Below are 17409 nucleotides of genomic sequence, written 5' to 3'. Positions count from 1 at the left end.
AGCGACCCCGGCCCGGCCTCCCGCTTCCCGAAAGTCCGGGGTTCCGCCCCCTCTCTGGCCCAGGGCCCTCACCTGAGGGGGCCGGGGCTCCGGGCGGGGCGGGATCCCGACCAGGCAGAAGGCGACTCCATTCATCGGGCGGCAGCGGCGGCTCTCTGCGACCCGGGCACGGATGGGGGCGCCGTCAGGGACCCGGAGGGGGCGGGGTCCGCCCTTAGCCCCGCCCTCACCCCCACGTTCCCACCCACCCCACTCCACCCCAGCGCTTCCGACGGGGTGCACTGCTGGCTTCTCCAGAGGGCCCAAGACTGGGGCAGGTTTGCGATGACGGCCAAGCCAGAGGTCAGAACATAGCATGGGGCGACTGGGGGGGGGGGCGCTCATGGCGACCTCCAGGAGAGATCTGGGAAGGACCCAAAAGGTCACCGAGCATCGAAAGATCCCAGGGAGTGGGAGGGCAGGTGAGAGGAAGGGAGAAGGCAGCAAGGAGAGTGACTGCGCTACGTTGGTTGCAGAGACCCCCGAGAGTGTGCAGAGAGACAGAGTGGGAAAGGCAGAGCCACGATGCGGACACGCAGGGCGAAGGAGAGGAAACTGCCTGGACAGAGATATAAGGGCAGGTGGACCCACAGCGCGCCCTGGGAGTGCTTGCCCTGGTGAGCAATCTCCACCAATGGGGGGGGGTATCCAAGCTGAAAGAGAGCCTCCTGTCAGGGCCCTCTGCCCACAAGCCCCGTGCTGCAGGGCTGGCAGTTAGGGCACATGCTTCCCACAGCACCCCTCCTGGAGTCTCTCTGAGTGGGGAATCTAGGAGGCCTGGAGCCTGAGCCAGCATCCAGAGGGACCCCTCCAGCCCACGGCCTCACAGCGCTAGAGAGAGTTTGTTCTGCGGCTGGGAAATTCTGCTATCCTATACTCATTAGTCCTACTTGTTCTTTCGTTTATTAAAAATTTTATTTGGGAGGGGCTGCTGTTGTGGTATAGTAGCACACATACTAGTCTAACCGTAACCCTAACCTACATCACCAACATCTCCTATGGGTACCAGTTCCAGTCCTGTCCACTCCATTTCCAATCCAGCTCCCTGTTAATGTGCCAGGGAAAGCTGCAAAGGATGGCCAGGTGCTTGTTCACTGCACTCACATGGGAGACCTGGAAGGAACTTTCCTGGCTTTGGCCTGGCCCAGCCCTGGCTGTTATGGCCATCTGGGGAGTGAACCAGTGGATAGATTTTTCCTCTCTCTTTCCCTTTCTCTCTCTCCAATCTGTAACTTTAAAATAAATCAATAGATTATTTTAAAATGTTATTTTATTTGAAAGACACAGATTGAAAGAAAGTTCCCATCAGTGGCTCTCTCCCCCAAAGCCTGCAACAGCCAGGACTGGGCCAAACTGAAGCCAGGAGCTGGGAACTCAGCCTGGATCTCTCACATGAATGGCAGGAACCCAGCTTCTTGAGTCACTGCCATTGCGTTGGCAGGAGAGCGAGTCAGGAGCTGAGCTGGCTCCGTGCGTTCCATGTGTGACATGGGTATAGGAACTGCTGGACTCAACATTGCTCCCTCATGTTTTCAATTTTTAAATTTTTATTGGAAAGGGAGGTCAGATTTATTTTTAAGATTTATTTATTTATTTTTTAGAGGTCAGATTTATTTTTTAAGATTTATTTATTTTATCTTTAGAGAAGAGGAGGCAGAAAGATAATCCATCCATTGGTTCATTCCCCAAGTGGCTGGCTGTGCTGATCTGAAGCCAGGAGCCAGGAACCTACTCCAGATCTCCCACGCAGGTACAGGGTCCTAAGGCTTTGGGTCACCTTCCACTGCTTTCCCAGGCCACAAACAGGGAGCTCCATGGGAAATGGGGCAGCTGGGACACGAACTGGAGCCCATATGGGATCCTGACATGTGCAAAGCGAGGACTTTAGCCATTAGGCTACTATGCCAGGCCCAGGTAGACTCAATTTACACAAAAGGAAAGAGTGAAAAAATCTTCCATCCACTGGTTGACTCCCCCAAGTGGCCACAACAACTGGAGCCCAGCTGATATGAAGCCTGACGTCAAGGTCAACTGGTCAACCGTCAACCGGCACCCATAGGGGGCATTGGAGCCTGCAAGGTGAGGATTTGAGTCATCGGTCCGTGCACTCCCTCATTCCTAAACGTCTTTCTCATGCCTCCTTGGAGTTTGCCAGACTCTCTTGTATTCTTTTACCTAGATTATGAAGGAAAAAACAGGACCCAGGGGAGGAAGTGAGCAGGCTAGCGCCGCCTGCTGGAGTCACCCAGCTCTGGGCCTTCCTGGCTTCATCACTCCCAGGCTCCTACCCCCTCACGTGGATCCCAGTCAGGAATTCAGACCCTTGAAGGGGCCCAGACCCGTTAGGCCTTGCCTACTCCTGTGAGCCCAAGGAAGGAGACACTGGCTGGCTGGTATTAACGTCAGGTGCTGAGGGCCTGTGTGATGGCACAACATGCTAATCCTCCACTTGCAATCGTCAGCATTCCAAATGGGTGCCGGTTCAAGTCCCAGCTGCTCCACTTCCCATCCAGCTCCCTGGAAGCTCCTGGTTCCTGGCTTTGATTGACTCAGCTGCAGCCATTGTAGCCATCTGGAGAGTGAACCAACAGATGGAAGATCTTTCTCTGTCTCTCCTTCTCTCTGTCAATGTGCCTTCCTAATAAAATAAAATCAGATACTTCATTTATAACACACACACTGCAATAGTGATTCTTTTACAATGCTGGTGGAACACTGATGACTTCTCACCCCTCCCATCCACCTTCTTCAGGGTCAAGTGTAACTATAATGACCCATGCTTGTGGACAGTCCTTCCTGCTACCCAGCTGGTCTCTAGCATCCACTTGGGTCTTCCCACCTTCAACAGGTCCCTGCCCCTCCTTTCCGTCTGTCCCATTGCTCCAGGAGCCCAAAGCTTGTGGTCAGAACAAGCCCAGGGACCGTGCCAGAGTCAAGGGTGGCCTCCGGAAGAAGGACACATACATCAGGCACTGAATCAACTGGGCAGGGGTGGAGGGTGCCGGCCATGGGGCTGCTGCCCCTGGCTCACTTTTTCCAGAGTCCGATGCCCGCAGACTCTGCAGGAGGCGCTGAGAGGAAATGAGCTCACACTGACCGGCAGCAGCGAATTCCTCCCTCCACAATGCACCCCGTGCGCCACCCCCACCCACTCCCACTTCCCAGAAAGTGCACACTCCCCACCCTGCGGCCCTTCCCACTTCTTCCTGCACCTTGACCCACAACCCCTCCAGTGTGCCTGGCCCTCCCCATCCATGCCTCCTGTCCTTCATCCCCCTCCCACCGATTCACCCTTTCCCAAACCACTGACTCTACCTAGGTACTCGGCCATTGGGGTTCAGGGGAATAGAGCCCCACATGAGAACTCAGCCTCCAGCCCACTTCACCTTCCTTCCACTGATATTTTGGGGCAGCAGGGAGACAAGAGAGTGGTCCTAACAGGAGAAGGACAGAATGTAGAAACAGGCAAGGCTGCCCATGAGAATCCAAGGATAAGGGCTAGTTCCTCCCCTTGCCCCTCTCCAGCCTCCCCCAGTGACCATTCTATTGTGCGGTCTGGAAGGAGAGCAGCAGAGGAGGAGGGAGCCTCCCGACAGAATGCCCCTTGGGCTGGTCAGGGCTGCGGGCAATGAGGAGTGGGTAGAAGGCACTCAGGAGCAGGGCCGGCCCAGACACAGGGGGGAGGGGGGAGGGTGTGCAGGACATGCAGGTTCTGGCAGGCTGTGCAGGCAGGAAGTGTGGAGGGATGAGGAAGGAAATACTGGCGCGGATGTGGCTTGCCTGGATGCTTCAGTCCCAGCCTGGCTCATCAGGCAGGGAACCCAAGTGCAGAATAGCATGAATGCCCACTGCCCCTGCCCCACAATGGGGAAGAATGGGAGAGCAGCAAGGGGCTGCGGGAGGTTCTGGGGCAAGGGGATCCCTGGTTAACCTTCAGCAAAGACTCCTGGAATAACCTGTTCATCATAGGAGGTAGGATGTGGAAAAGAATCTAGAAAAAAATCCAAGACTTGGATTCCGGTAGACCAGTTCTCCAGGGTGTTGACACGCAACAACAGAAAGCAGGCTAAGCTGATTGTGTGTGTGATTCCAGCTAAGCCTTAGAGGCCTCGTGCCCCAGCTATTAAAACTCTGAGCTGAGGAATCAAGAAACTAAGAACTCAAGTGGCTTAGCTAGGGCCACCCTGTACTTGAACTTGAACTAGGTACCTCAGCTCTGGTTCACACACTTGCCCAGAAGGCTGATGGGGCAGGGATAGCCCCCCACAGCCACGGTCCCTCTCCACAGAGAGGTACCAGCCAGAGGCAGGACTCTGGAAACCTGGTGGCCCCAGAGGCAGGGCTGTAACAGTCCCAGGAGAGAGAAGAGTGAGGGGGTCCATATGGCACAACGTGCTGGGTGAGGCAGTAGAAGAGATCCAGATGGGAGCACTGGGGAAGTCCAGGGGGCCCCAGGCCAGAGCTATGCGGGATCAGGACCAGGTCTGGCCCAGGAACCAAATGAGGGCTATGTTGTCATGGTGGTCCCTGGGCTCATCATGTTCCATCTGATTCCCCCTGTCTTCTGTTCCTGCCAGCCTCATTCTCTGGGCCTTTCCTTCTGTGAGAGCCGCCTTCTGCACCTATCTCCCAGTTGAGACTTATGTTTGGTGATGGACACATAGCACTCTGGGAGCTGAGAGAAAAAACAGCAACACAGCTGCCCAGCTCTCAGGACCAGGCCATGTCCTATCACCCATCTGCAGCCAGCTAAGGGCACCTGACACACCTGAACTGGCCCACAGGGCACTCGCACAAGCCCACTGGAAACATCTGAGTGTACAACAGCTTGGGGCTGGTTCTGAGCTCCTGTGGAGAGAGGACATCACCACATGTTGCTGGGCACACCAGCCCCATTTGCTGCTGTGATTGTGGGGCTGTGCTCATGGTCCCTGCCCAGTGCTACAAGACAGGTGCAAAAGACCCAAATTTAAAGAAGCGCAGTTTCTACTGAAACTGTCACACCACTGCAAGGAAGGGAATTGCTAAGTCCAAGGGGCTGAGGTTGTGCTTAAGCCACTGCTTGTATCATCAGTATCCCACATGGGAGTTCAAGTCCTGACTGCTCCAGTTTCAATCCAGCTGCCCGAAGAAGGCAGCCAATAGATGATGGACCAAGCGCTTGGGCCCTGCCTTCCATCTGGGAGGCCCAAGTGGTTAGCTTATCCCAGCATTGACTATTGCAGCCATTTGGAAAGTGAACCAGAGAATGAAAGATCTCTGCTTTTTCAAATCAAGTTGAACTATCATAGATTGGGGACCATCTGTAGTGTGTAAAGTTGTAGAGCCCTAGAGCCAGAAACCCAGCCCCATTCAAGGCCCTTCCACCAAAGGAGAAAGAGCACCCCCTGGTGGACATAGAGAGGAGGCAGCCAGGGCAGAGGAGCTGCTGCAGCCCCGACTTTGCGTCCCAGGGTTCCCCTCTTGTCCCCAAAAGCAGCATCATCCTCCCCAGTTTGCATCTCTAAAGCAGGGAGAGCCCGGTTCCACAAAGTCAAAAAATACTGAGCACCTGCTATGGGCAAACTGCTATGTAGGGTGGGGAATGAGTGGGACGGTTCTGAGAACTGGGTGATTTGTCTGCCCGCAAGGAGCTCTCATGAATGAAGGAGTATCATGAAATCAGCAGGGCTGGGCAAGGACATGCCAGCTCCCAGAGAAGGAATACCTGCAGGGAGGTAACCTAAAGACCCCGGGAAAGCTTCCCGACAGCTGCAGTGCTCAGCCCTGCAACTTGTGAGCAGCTGATTGAGAAGGGCGGGAGGGGCTGCAGCCAAGCCCCCCAGCCAGGTACCGGGTCCATGCAGGAGGTGGGAGAGAGAGCCCCTGGCTGCTGTGACCTGACATGTCTGGGGCTGTAGGCTGGGGTCTCTATCCTGCAGTCTCCCACCCCCACCACATGACATCGAGCCCTGGCAGCCCTAATGGCATGGACCAAATGTGCACGAGGCTGAAGGCTGACTTAGGGGACATCCCCCAGCAGGGGCTGGGGAGACAGAGTCAGAGAGGGGAGGTTAAGCTCTTTACGCACATTATTTCCTGTAATCCCCACGACAATACCCAACACCGCAGGAGCTAGGAGGATATTATTAGCCCCTCTATGTAAATGATGAAACAGAGAGAGTAACTCATCCCAGATCTCTCGGCCACATTCAGCACTCAATCCTGTGTCTGGCTCTCTCTCTGTGGAGGCAACACCATCACTGCCGGTGGGGTTGGGGGAGAGGTCACGTCAGGCCAGCTCGTTGCTCCCAGCACTAAGGATGCTACATTCTGCAGTAGTTCTTCCAGGACCACCACCACCACCGCTCCCTCCCCCAACGTTCCAGCACACAGCAGGGCCTCCACACCATCCTTCTGGTGGGTACAGGAAAGGAGGGGCAAGTAAGGAGAGGGCTGAGGGGGAGTTGAGGGGGAGGAGACTCCCCTCCCCCTTCCCCTTTGGAGGCCTGGAAATCCCCAGCAGCTGCTGTCCTTGCTTTGTTTGGCCCAGAGCCATCTCCTGGGCAGAAGGTGGGAGTCAGACTGGGAGAAAAGAGGGCAGGGGCTTGAGGCCTTGGGTCAGCCTCCTTCCCCACCACCTCCCCGTCCTCCCCAGCCCACAGCTCAGCCCTCCCCAGCCCACAGCTCAGCCCTCCCCAGCCCACAGCTGCAGTCCCCGTGAAATTCCAGGCCTGCTTCCCTTCGAGGAAGCCCCACATGCCAAAATCCACACATACCAAACACACACGTCGGGGCGGGCCTTGCGCTATAAATGGATTCTTTGCTTGACAAGAGAGGGCCTGGCACATGGGAAGCTGAAAATAGGACCTTTCCCTGGTCCCATGAACAGAAGCTCTGATTTCAGACATACCCAATATCCCAACACCACCACCGTACACATCATACTTCCGGCACATCCAGAAAGCCAAGGAGGGTCCAGGAGGCTGCAGGGCTCTAACCACACCCTGGCCACTCCACAACTGTGGACCCCACGGTGTGCGGTATGGTGGAGCAAACGTTTCCTCGGACATCTGGAAGGGCCCTGGCGAGTCACCTTTCAGCAGAGTTGGCAGAGTTGTCCTGGGCGAGCCCAGGGACCTTGAGGGAGCCCGTGAAGGACCTTCCACATTGTCTCCTCCCGCGAGAAGGAACCCAGAACAGCCTGGTCTGACCTCTGGGGAGGGGGAAGCAACCAAGCCCCCAGGGCAGGTGCAGAAGCCATGGGTGGGTGGACAGGCTCCCAGGAGGTGCAACCCAGCCAGGGAGGTGGCCAGGATTTGCCAGACAGCAAGAGCAAGCACTGGTGGTCCCAGCTTTGCAGCTTTTCCAAAAAAGGTGAAATGACCGCCACTTCTAATGCATGGCTCTACAGTGAGTAACTCCTTGGCATTCTGGACTTGCCCTGGCTTTTTGTATGCTCAGGTTAGCAATGACAAGAGCAGCTAATGGGCCACACACGGAGTCCCCTTCCCCCGCTGGAGCTGCCACTGGTCCTTTCACTTAATGACCAAGATGCCAAACAGGCCTAGAGACCAGCTCCACCCACAAGCTCACCAAACCTCATGCCCAGCCCAGGAAGCCGCCCAGAGCCACTCTCCCTGCTCTGCAAGCCCCTCTCCCAGCTCCAGACACTAGGATGACCTCATATCGACTTCTCCCTACCCCACCCCTGGCAGCTCTCAGCACCCACCACCCACCACAGGTAATGCAGGAGCTGTTCTGTCCCAGCACAGGGGCCCGGGGGGCATCAGTCCCTCGATCCAGCAGAAGCAGAGTCTGGGGCAGGGACAGGAGGGAGTGTGCACCTGCTCATCACTTAAGGCCCACCAAGTAAGAGAAAAGCCCACCTCCCACTCCAGGCCCCGCCTCCCTCCTAGAAACCTCACCCCAAGAGGGAAGTGGGAGCCAGTTCGGTCATCCCAGGAGCCCCAAGGGCAGCCTGCTCAGTGCTACTGCCCCTCTCGGAGTAGCGGGTAGCAAGTCCGGCTGGAGTCCCTGGGCCCACTGACAGGGACCGGCCCACCTGTCCGGGATTGGATGAGTTCCTTTGCAAGGGGTGAAAGCTCTGACGGTGGTGGGTGAGGACTGCACCCTTGCACACCCTGGACGTGTCCTTAGAGTACCTGGGTGAAGAAGAGCAGCCCACCCCCCTCCTGCCCCCATGGCTGGGGCTGCAGTACCACATGTGGGATGCACAGGAAGGGAATCTCCCAGCCCTCCCCATTCTTTTGCTGCCGTGAAATGGTGGCAGCAACTGTCACCAGGAGAGAAGAGAGCCCCCGGCTGGAGGAAGCCCGCGGAAGTGTGTGGGGGTGGGGGGCATTGCTTGTGAGATCCCACGGGGGGGGGGGGTTGCTGAGCATGGCTGGAGACCTTTAGCTCTTCATTCTGCTGAGGCCTAGGCTGAGAAAGCAGGGGCTGAGATCCTACCCACTGAGGTGGGTGGGGGCTTCTACACCTGGGCGCCCTTCTTCTGGGGAAGTGGTGGGGAGAGGTGGCTTGTACACCTTCCTGTCTAGATGCAGCGATGGGGCACGCCCGAAGGTGTGTGCCTCGCGCATGGACATCAGCTCTGGGTCACGCTAGCCCCGCCCGCCCCCCAGAGCCCTGGCTTCTCCAGATCCAGAGCTCTCACACCCCTCCCGCCGTGGCGACCACCCTCCCCCAGTCCTAAACGCCCTCAGCGTTCCTGGGCTCTCCGAGGAACACCCACGCCCGGCGCCCACTGACCTGCTCCATGCTGCGCCCCGCTATGCTGTCCTCGCAGCGCCAACCCCGGGGCGCGCAGGGGGCGGTGGCCCCTCCATGCGCCCAGTCGGGGCAGCTGCACCGGGCGCTGCCGCCGAGCGCCGCCCGGAGTCGCCGCGGGCCCCGCCCCGCCGCCGGCCCCGCCCCACCGCCGCCCCCCGCCCCGCGTGTTCCTCGCCCGGCCCGGCCGGTGGGGGCACCGCGCACTAGAGATCGCGACACCCACTCTCCCTGGCGGAGCCACGCGTCTGCACACGCACGGCAATCACACCACTCTCAGCCGCACACACGCACAATACATAGTGCACGCACGACGACCCCACATCCCCGGGCCCAGCCCTGCTCCGCCCCATGCTCTGCCTGGCGTGGAGGGACGACCCCCTCCAAGGCAAACCACTTCCTCCTTCCAGAGGGTTTTCAGGGCCAGAAGGGCCCCATCCCTATTTTTCAGGGGTGGGGGGCTTGTTCAAGGTCATTCTGCAGCATAGTGATAGAGTTGAGTCCATGGCCCTCGCCAACTGTTTTCTAAGGCTTAGCACCCCCGTGGAGGCCCTGAGAACAGGCCAGAGACATCTGCAGGGCTTAAGCCCCAGCAGACACCTGGCCCCACCCCGCCCCGCCTCCTCCCACCCCCGCAGGCGACCACTGTGAGAACAGGCAGCTGGCCAGCCTCATCAGGTCTGTCCTGGCGCAGTCTGAGACTTGGGCAGTGGCTGTGGAACAGAAAATGCAGATTCCTGCCCCCTCCCCCAGGGGCATGCTCCAGGCCTGTGCCAAGCAGGGAGCTGGGGGCGGGTGGGGTGGGAGGATGGGGTGGGGGGGTGGGGGGGTGGGGTAGTACTGACCTGCTTATCCACTACCAGTGAAAGGGCATCTGGACTGTAGATACTACTCAGGATTATGACCCGGTGGCAGTGGGACCACCTATTAGTGTGGAGACCAAGCAAGTGGCCAAAAGACCCCCTTTCTCCAGCTGCAGCAGGCCATCTGGGGTGGCTGATGCACTGGTGAGAGGCAGGGTTTGGGAAGGGGGTCTCCTAGTGGACTGGGTGGGAATTAACCTGCACTCAGGTGGGCAGTGAGGGTGGGGGCTTTCGGATCCTTGGGTCTGGCTGCCCTGTCTCCCTAGGCCGGTGCCCAGGCCAGCCCAGAGGTGGTGTCATCATTTTCTCATGAGCCTGGCCTCTTAGGCAGCAGAGAGTGAGGGAGAAGGGGGCGGGAAGCTGAGATGGGGAGAGTTAAGGTTCTCAGTGGCTCAGACAAAGGGGGCTTTATAGCTGGGTGTGGGGGGTACCCTGGGGGCAGGGACCAGGAATGCAGGCCTTGAGCTCCTGGGCAACTCATCTGGGGGCTCCACTTGGCACCTCCTAGCCCTCCCCTGCTCTGGTCCCACAGGATATTTGCTCTTGTGCCCTGGGACCCAGCCAGAAACCCCAGGATCCCCTCAGCCCTGGCTGCTGCCCCCCGTGGTCATCTGATAGGCACTGCCCATGCCTTCCCTGCACACTCAGCTGCAGTGGCCCTGGGAGTCTCTGCTCTGCCCTCTTGGTGGCCTTACAGCCCCCATCTGCTGCCCAAGCGCCCTAGGGAGGAGAGAGACAGACTTAGTGGCGGGGTGGGGGGGTCACAAGGCTACGAGGTCAATGGGGCTCTTTGTCCTTTCAGATGCAGTCTGTCCTAAACTGCAGAGACAGGAGACAGAGAAGCGTGCCAGCCAGCAAGCCCTCCGCCCTGGCCCTGAGCCGCCTCCCTGGCTGTGCAAGGCCAGCTCCTACACTTGGCGCTTGGTTTCTACCTGCTTCTCTTTCAGGAAGGGCAATGAGGAGGAGGAGGTGGTGGCCACCTCCACTCAGGCCTTGCTCCTAGACAGCTGTGGCTCGGCCAGGCCTTAAAGTCTGAAGCCGGGCTTCGCAAACAGGGACTGTGTCCAAAAGACTCAGAGTGCTAGCAGCCAGTGTCACAGTGGCTGGACTGCTAAACCCCAGCTCTATTTTATCCACACATCCTGAGCCACAGGAAACTTCAGTAGTGGGGGAAGGAGTGTTGTCATGTGCCATGTCTGCCCCAGCCTGGGGTCCACGTGTGCAGGTCCTGCAGACTAGACCACCCAAGCATTGCTACTCTTCCATCCCGACATGGGCCAGGGCCTTCAGCCACAACGCTGCCTTCCAGGCACGGCCATGGGGAGTGGCAGCAGGCCCAGCCAGGCTGCGCATGTGTCTTATTTTATGTCTTGGATAAAATTAAGAGACCGTTGTCTTGGGCAAAAGGCTCCTTTCAGGATCAAAAACAAGTGCCAAGTATGGTCTGTGTTAAGTTTCCCAGCCATCTCTCTAGGAGGTTTTAAGTCTCACTAGAGGGAAACCCAGATTCAAATCCCAGGTCTGGGAGTTTTTGTTTGTGTAGTGCTTAAGACACACAGGGCTGTGGGCACTCCCCTGATAGGCTGTCCCTAGCTGGTGAGCCTAACCAGGGCTGCTGGCAAGCCAGGCTGGATAAGGCAATGGCACCTGTTGTCATATGTGAGGGCTGGGTCTGGGGGAAGGTTGGGCTGAGCTAAGCTGCAGCATCCAAGGGTGTGCATGAGAGCCAGATGGATTGTGGGCTGGGCCAGACAAACTCACAGCAGAGGCTGGCATGAGCTAAAAACCAGGGTTGGGGGTGGGCCTGGTGAGAGTTACTAGGGGTTGTCCCGAGTAGGCCATGGCATCCACTGGTGTGCATGAAGACTTGGTCTAGGTCTGTGGTGGGCTGGCTGGCCTGGGTCGTGCACCTGTCAGTTTATGTGAAGTTCAGGGCTGGGGCAGAACTGACCAGGCAGCTGCAGCCATGTATATGTGTGCTGGCTGGTGCAAGTGATGGACCGCATCTGACCCTGCACTGGCTGGCACACATGAGTCAAGTATGAGGTCATCCCAGGTGAAGATTCATGGGAGACTCCCCAGCTAGACTTCTGGACTCTGGCCACAGGAAAAAATCACAGGATGTGTGGTCAGACCTTGGAGTGCACATATCAGAACTGGGCCTCCTCAGTTGTTGGTGCCTGTGCAGTGGACAGCATGCCCAGATACACACAGGGGACTTAATGGCCAGCTCATCTAGACCAGCAGGGGGTGTCGACTGCCTTGTCTGGCCAAGCTAGCAGCGTATTCCTGGCTCTGTAGATGTATTCAGGTGGATTTGTCACCCAATAGGCCTTAACATTTTTTCTCAACCCTGGAGCAATGAAGCCAGTGACTTCTCAGAACTATCAAAACCACTCCAGGGACACCCTTAGAATACACTTCCCCACATCGGAGTCTCTAAAAGGCGTCATGAAATTACTATCTCCCACCACCAGGTGCTGATACAGTTTTACAGCAAGGAGCTGTAAACCCCTCCTCTCCTGCAGACACACTAGGGAAAGAAAAACAGAAGCACAACTGAAACATGTGTCCCACCCACCTTCCTCCATACCCAACCCTCCAGACCCTAATCAGAGGGCCACGTGGTCAAGCATCCCTCTCTGTTATGTAAACAATATTAAAAAGAAAATTTTAAAAATTAGACCTCCCTTGGGGTTGGTACTGTGGTGAAACAAGTTAAGTCACCACTTACGTTGTCAGACCCCACACGGGCTCTAGTTCAAGTCCCGGCTGTGTCACTTCTGATCCAGCTCCTTGCCAATGTGCCTGGAAAAGCAGCAACAGATGATCCAAGTGATGGGGACCCTGCACCCACGTGGGAGACCTGGAAGAAGCTCTGGCTCCTGGCTTCGGACTAGCCTAGCTCTGGCCATTTGGGGAATGATTTCACTCAGTCTCTGTAACTAATTTTCTTTCATTTTTTTAAATGAAAAAAAAAAAAATAACCGCAATAGCCTGAGCTGAGCTGAGCTGAAGCCAGGAGCCGTTAGTTTGCAGCTCCTGCCTTTGACCCCCATTGTGGCCATTTGGGAGAGTGAACCAGCAGATGCAAGATTTCTCTCTCTCTCTCTTACTCCGCTTTTCAAATAAATAAAATGTATGTTTAAAAAAACAGGGGCCAGTACGGTAGCCTGGCAGCTAAAGTCCTCACCTTGCATGCACCGGGATCCCATATGGGCACCTGTTCTAAACCTTGTGGCCCCACTTCCCATCCAGCTCCCTGCTTGTGGCCTGGGAAAGCCTTGGAACCCTGCACCCACATGGGAGACCCGGAAGAGGCTCCGGCCTCCTGACTTCGGATGGGCAAAACTCTGACTATTGTGGCCATTTAGGGAGTGAGTCAGCCAACAGAAGATCTTCTTTTTGCTCCTCTCTGTATATCTGACTTTGCAATAAAAAAAAATCTATATAAACTTGAAATTCAAAATGTATTATCAACAACATATTGTGGATAAGTGAAATTGTCTAAAACAATAACAACAGCAGGAGCCTGCACTGAGGCACAATAGGGTCAATTCTGCCTGCAAGGCTGGTGTCCAATATGAGCACTGGTTCAAGTTCCAGCTGCCCCACTTCTTTTTTTTTCTTTTTTTTTTTTGTAAGATTTATTTATTTATTGGAAAGTCAGAGATATAGAGAGGAGGAGAGACAGAGAGGAAGATCTTCCATCCGATGATTCACTCCCCAAGTGACCACAATGACGGGTACTGCACCAATCCGAAGCCGGGAATCAGGAGCCTCTTCCGGGTCTTCCATATGGGTGCAGGGTCCCAAAGCCTTGGGCCGTCCTCAACTGCTTTCCCAGGCCACAGGCAGGGAGCTGGATGGGAAGTGGAGCTGCAGGGATTAGAACCGGAGCCCATATGGGATCATGGCGCATTCAAGGCGAGGACTTTAGCCGCTAGGCCACGCCGCCGGGCCCCCATAATAAATAAATCTTTAAAAAGAAAAGAAAAGAAAAGAAATTTGCTATTTCTTCTTGTTTCTGGGGAAGGGGAATGATGAAAAGGAAAGCCATACCCAACTTCCCAAATGTCACAGTACCCAGGGATGGAGAACTGCCACCCGATATTCACCCAGGGTTCTGGTGTGTGCATGTTCCAAGGGTTCTGCGCAAGTGGTTTGGATAGTTCTGAAATACTATTGGTTTCACCAATCCAAGGATGATGCAGCCCTCCCAGTGTCCATTGGCTGACACAGTCAGCCTCAAGTCTCCAGTCTCCATTCACCTTGATTTTGCTGTCATCGTTTGGATGGGGTAGTTGTCCAATTTGCCTAACATCATCTGTCCCCTGTTCCAACCCTGATAAATCTTAAACAAGCAAACAAAGCAACCAACTTGAGGTCTACAATTTTGTTGCCTTGCAGTTTGGGGCAAGTATTCATAGCTCCCTGAGCTGCAGCTTTGTTATCTGCAAATCAGGTAGGATTATTAAGGGTACAGAACCCCCTCAGAGCTGCTGAAAGGCCAAATGGAAATGTAAGTGTAAGATGCTTGGTCCGGAGCTGGCATATACATAACTGACAAATGCTAAGTACACCTACAAAGTATCAGATTATCTGGTGTTGATTATTAGTAGCTTTAATTACACGAGTGACCATTTCAAACCTTGTCACCCAAATCTGGGAGTTCATACCCTGGCTACAGCTGGATATTCCTTCTCTGGGTTCTCAGCCAGGTGGGGATGGTCAGGTGCTCATTTATACCTCCTAACTGCAACAAAATAGTGTCACTCTGGAAGAACTGGAAGGGGAGCAGTGAGCCTAGTCACAGTGAAGGCAGACAACTCCCGGGGTGCCATGCACCTAGGAAGGGAGGAAAATGGAGGATTCCCCAGGAGGGAGTGCAAGGAGATGAGAGGGAAGGGGGGGGGTGGTAGGCAGCCCCACGCCTGCAGCTGCCGCCCTGAGAACAAAGCAAAGCATGATGCAATCCTGGCCGGGTGCGGCTGAGGCTGCCAGACTCCAAAGGAGAGAGAAAAAGTGGGTGCCAGGGGCAGACATTCAGGGCCTGTGGACACCTGCCTCCACAGTCCTAGCCCAACTCAAGACTCCTTGTGGGGCTCCTGGCCTGTTCCCAAAGCCCCTCATCCACGCCAGACGCCTCCCCGAAAAGTCACAGACACAGGAACAGCAGGAGTCAGATATGATGCAACCAGGACAACACAGCTGCCTCCCAGGAGGGGTGGGACACAATGAGAGCACGGGGCTGTCTCAGAGGCCCCCACAGGGGCCTTCCCCAGCGGACCTTGAGGTGCAGGTCTCTGTCCCCATTCTGTTCCCATCCCAGAGATGAAAGGCCAGAATCCTCAGAAATCTCTGGAGAATGTAACCCGGGGCTTGCACCAAACAGCACATATTTGCAGAATTAAGCAGATGCTGAGCTGATCTGGGTCCCAGCATCTCTCAGGGCTGGGGGATGGGCAGGAAAGGAGGAGCACCCACCCTCCCCCAGTCACTAGGCCCTAGGGTGGGGAAAGTGGGTCTACTTTAACACCCTGCCTTGCTGGGAACCCCGTCCCCGCCCAAAAAAAGCCTCCTGTTCTCACTCCACCTGGAGGAACTGGAACAGGTGGGGCATGTGACATGGGCTACCATCCCCTAGTGGACCGGGCAGCAAACCAGGGCCATAGAAGTTAGGACTAGGGATCGCTGTTAGGGATGCATAAACCTAAAAGCCCACACCCCAGCCCACACCTGAGGGGTAGCCTGGATGCCTAGCCTGGAGCAGCCACTAGATGGCACAAAAAGCCCAAGGACGCAGGCAGCTCCACCCGCTCCCACTCAGCCCTAGTGCCTTACCTGGCTGGAAGGAAGTGGGCCTTCCTCCTGCCGCTCCTCTCAGCCCACCTCTGTCTATAGTCTGCAGTGACAGGGCTCTGGGACTTTCACACACCCTCCTTCTTTGTGGAGGCAAAAATCTCCTGGCCTTCTGCAAAATACTGTTAGTGCCCATGGCTGCCTCACTGGAGGCTGAACAGGGCAGACAGCTAGACTGAGCTACAAGTGGCTAGATAATATTCCCCAGACCATCCCTGGAAACCGGCCTTGAAGGGTGACCCAGGCATGGCAGTTGGAGAAGGTGACAGAGGGAATAGCCTGAGGAAAGGTGGCAAAGCAGGGATGTGGGCCAAGGACCCCAGCTTCCCATAGTAACCAGAACACAGCTCAGGTGGTGGAGACGGAAGAAGCCAGACGGGTGGGGGTGCGAGGGGGGAACTGAGACCTACTTCTCTGGCTTCAAAAGTTAGATCTTTAGCTAAGGAAGTGACATGAGCAGTGTGTTCATGTCAGAACTGGACTGAGGGACAGGAGGCAGGAAGCCTGCGAGGTAGAACTGCGACTGCCCAGGTGAAGCAAGGCGAGAGCCTGACACAGGGCACTGTCATACAGCAGGTGCCTAGGGACAGAGACCCAGCACCAGTGGCCATCAGCACAAAGAACATCACAAACTTCCCCAGGAAGCCCCGGGGAGGATGGAAGTGACCGCTCAGCCAGCTGGTGGCTACTCTGCAGTCCACAGGGCCCATGTGTCAGGTCCCTGTGTACAAGCCGCTCCTGCTGTGAGGGGCTACAGGGAACCCAGCAGGATGGATCACTTTTCCCACCCTCTCCTCTGTCAGGCACACGTGTGCACACACACACATAGAATAAGGGTGTGCATCAAGATACTCGTAGAGGTGAGGTGAAGTAGCCTTCAGCTAGAATGAAGCAAGTTGAAACTGGAGGCAGAGAACACAGGAAATGAAGTAGTTTTAGGCTTTGGGGGTGGAGGAAGGTGAGAGCGGGTAGTTTTATTTTTGGGACTTATGTTTCTGAAAGAATGCTTTTCTGCTATGAATAAGCTAGGTTGCTGAGCCACCCAAGGCATGCCGAGCTGGCACTCAAACATCCTGATAAGTCCAGTGAATCCTCATCTATTTGAATGTCAAAGTGAAATAATGGTAATTACGGTCTCTACTTTGAAAATCAGTGCACATGGGGCAACACCAGAATCCTGTACAAGTGTAGGACAGCCGCTCCAATTCTAACTGAACTCCCCACTAATGCACGTGGGAAGGCAGCAGAGAACAGCCCAAGTCAAGTACTGGGGTCCACTGGAAGAGCCAGGCCTCTTCAGCCTGGCCCAGCCTGGTCACTGTGACCATTTGGGGAGCAAACCAGCAGTGGAAGATCTCTGTCTCTCCTGTCACTCTTTCAAATGAGCACACACATGAATACTTCGGATTCACAGTGTTTGCAGGCCCAGGTACTGCTAGTAAAGCGCCTTTTCCACTGACACACCAGCCAACAGACACCCATTTCTAGAACTGATTCTGAGGTAGGTGTTTTCTTTTGGCGACCCTTACTCTTCTGTCCTTGGAGTACCTTGTCTTCCAGGAAGAGGAGTGAGTTAGTGCATCGGAGTAGCTACCAGAACACATGTCACTGCTTCCTTGTCACCCAGGTGCATGATCTGTGAGTGAGCAGACTGCAGCTGGCAGCCTGGCTGGACCTCCCGCCCAGTCCGGCTCCTGAGAAGGAAGTTTTTATCGCAGGGTGCTTCCCTCTGGGAAGAGAAAGACAATTTCTCATAATAGGTCAGTGAAATCCAGGGGCCCTCTGAGGGATACAGCGAGGGGGGCGCTTTGAGTGGCTCCAAGGACACACTGATGTTAGGAACGTACCCAGCCTTTCCTTGCCTGAGAGCAACTCA

The sequence above is a fragment of the Ochotona curzoniae genome, unplaced genomic scaffold (assembly GCF_017591425.1).
Source record: "Ochotona curzoniae isolate NIBS_2020 unplaced genomic scaffold, NIBS_Ocur_1.0 scaffold_2453, whole genome shotgun sequence".
Taxonomy (NCBI): domain Eukaryota; kingdom Metazoa; phylum Chordata; class Mammalia; order Lagomorpha; family Ochotonidae; genus Ochotona; species Ochotona curzoniae.
The sequence above is the reverse complement of the archived record's forward strand: the minus strand, read 5'-3'. Positions refer to the sequence as shown.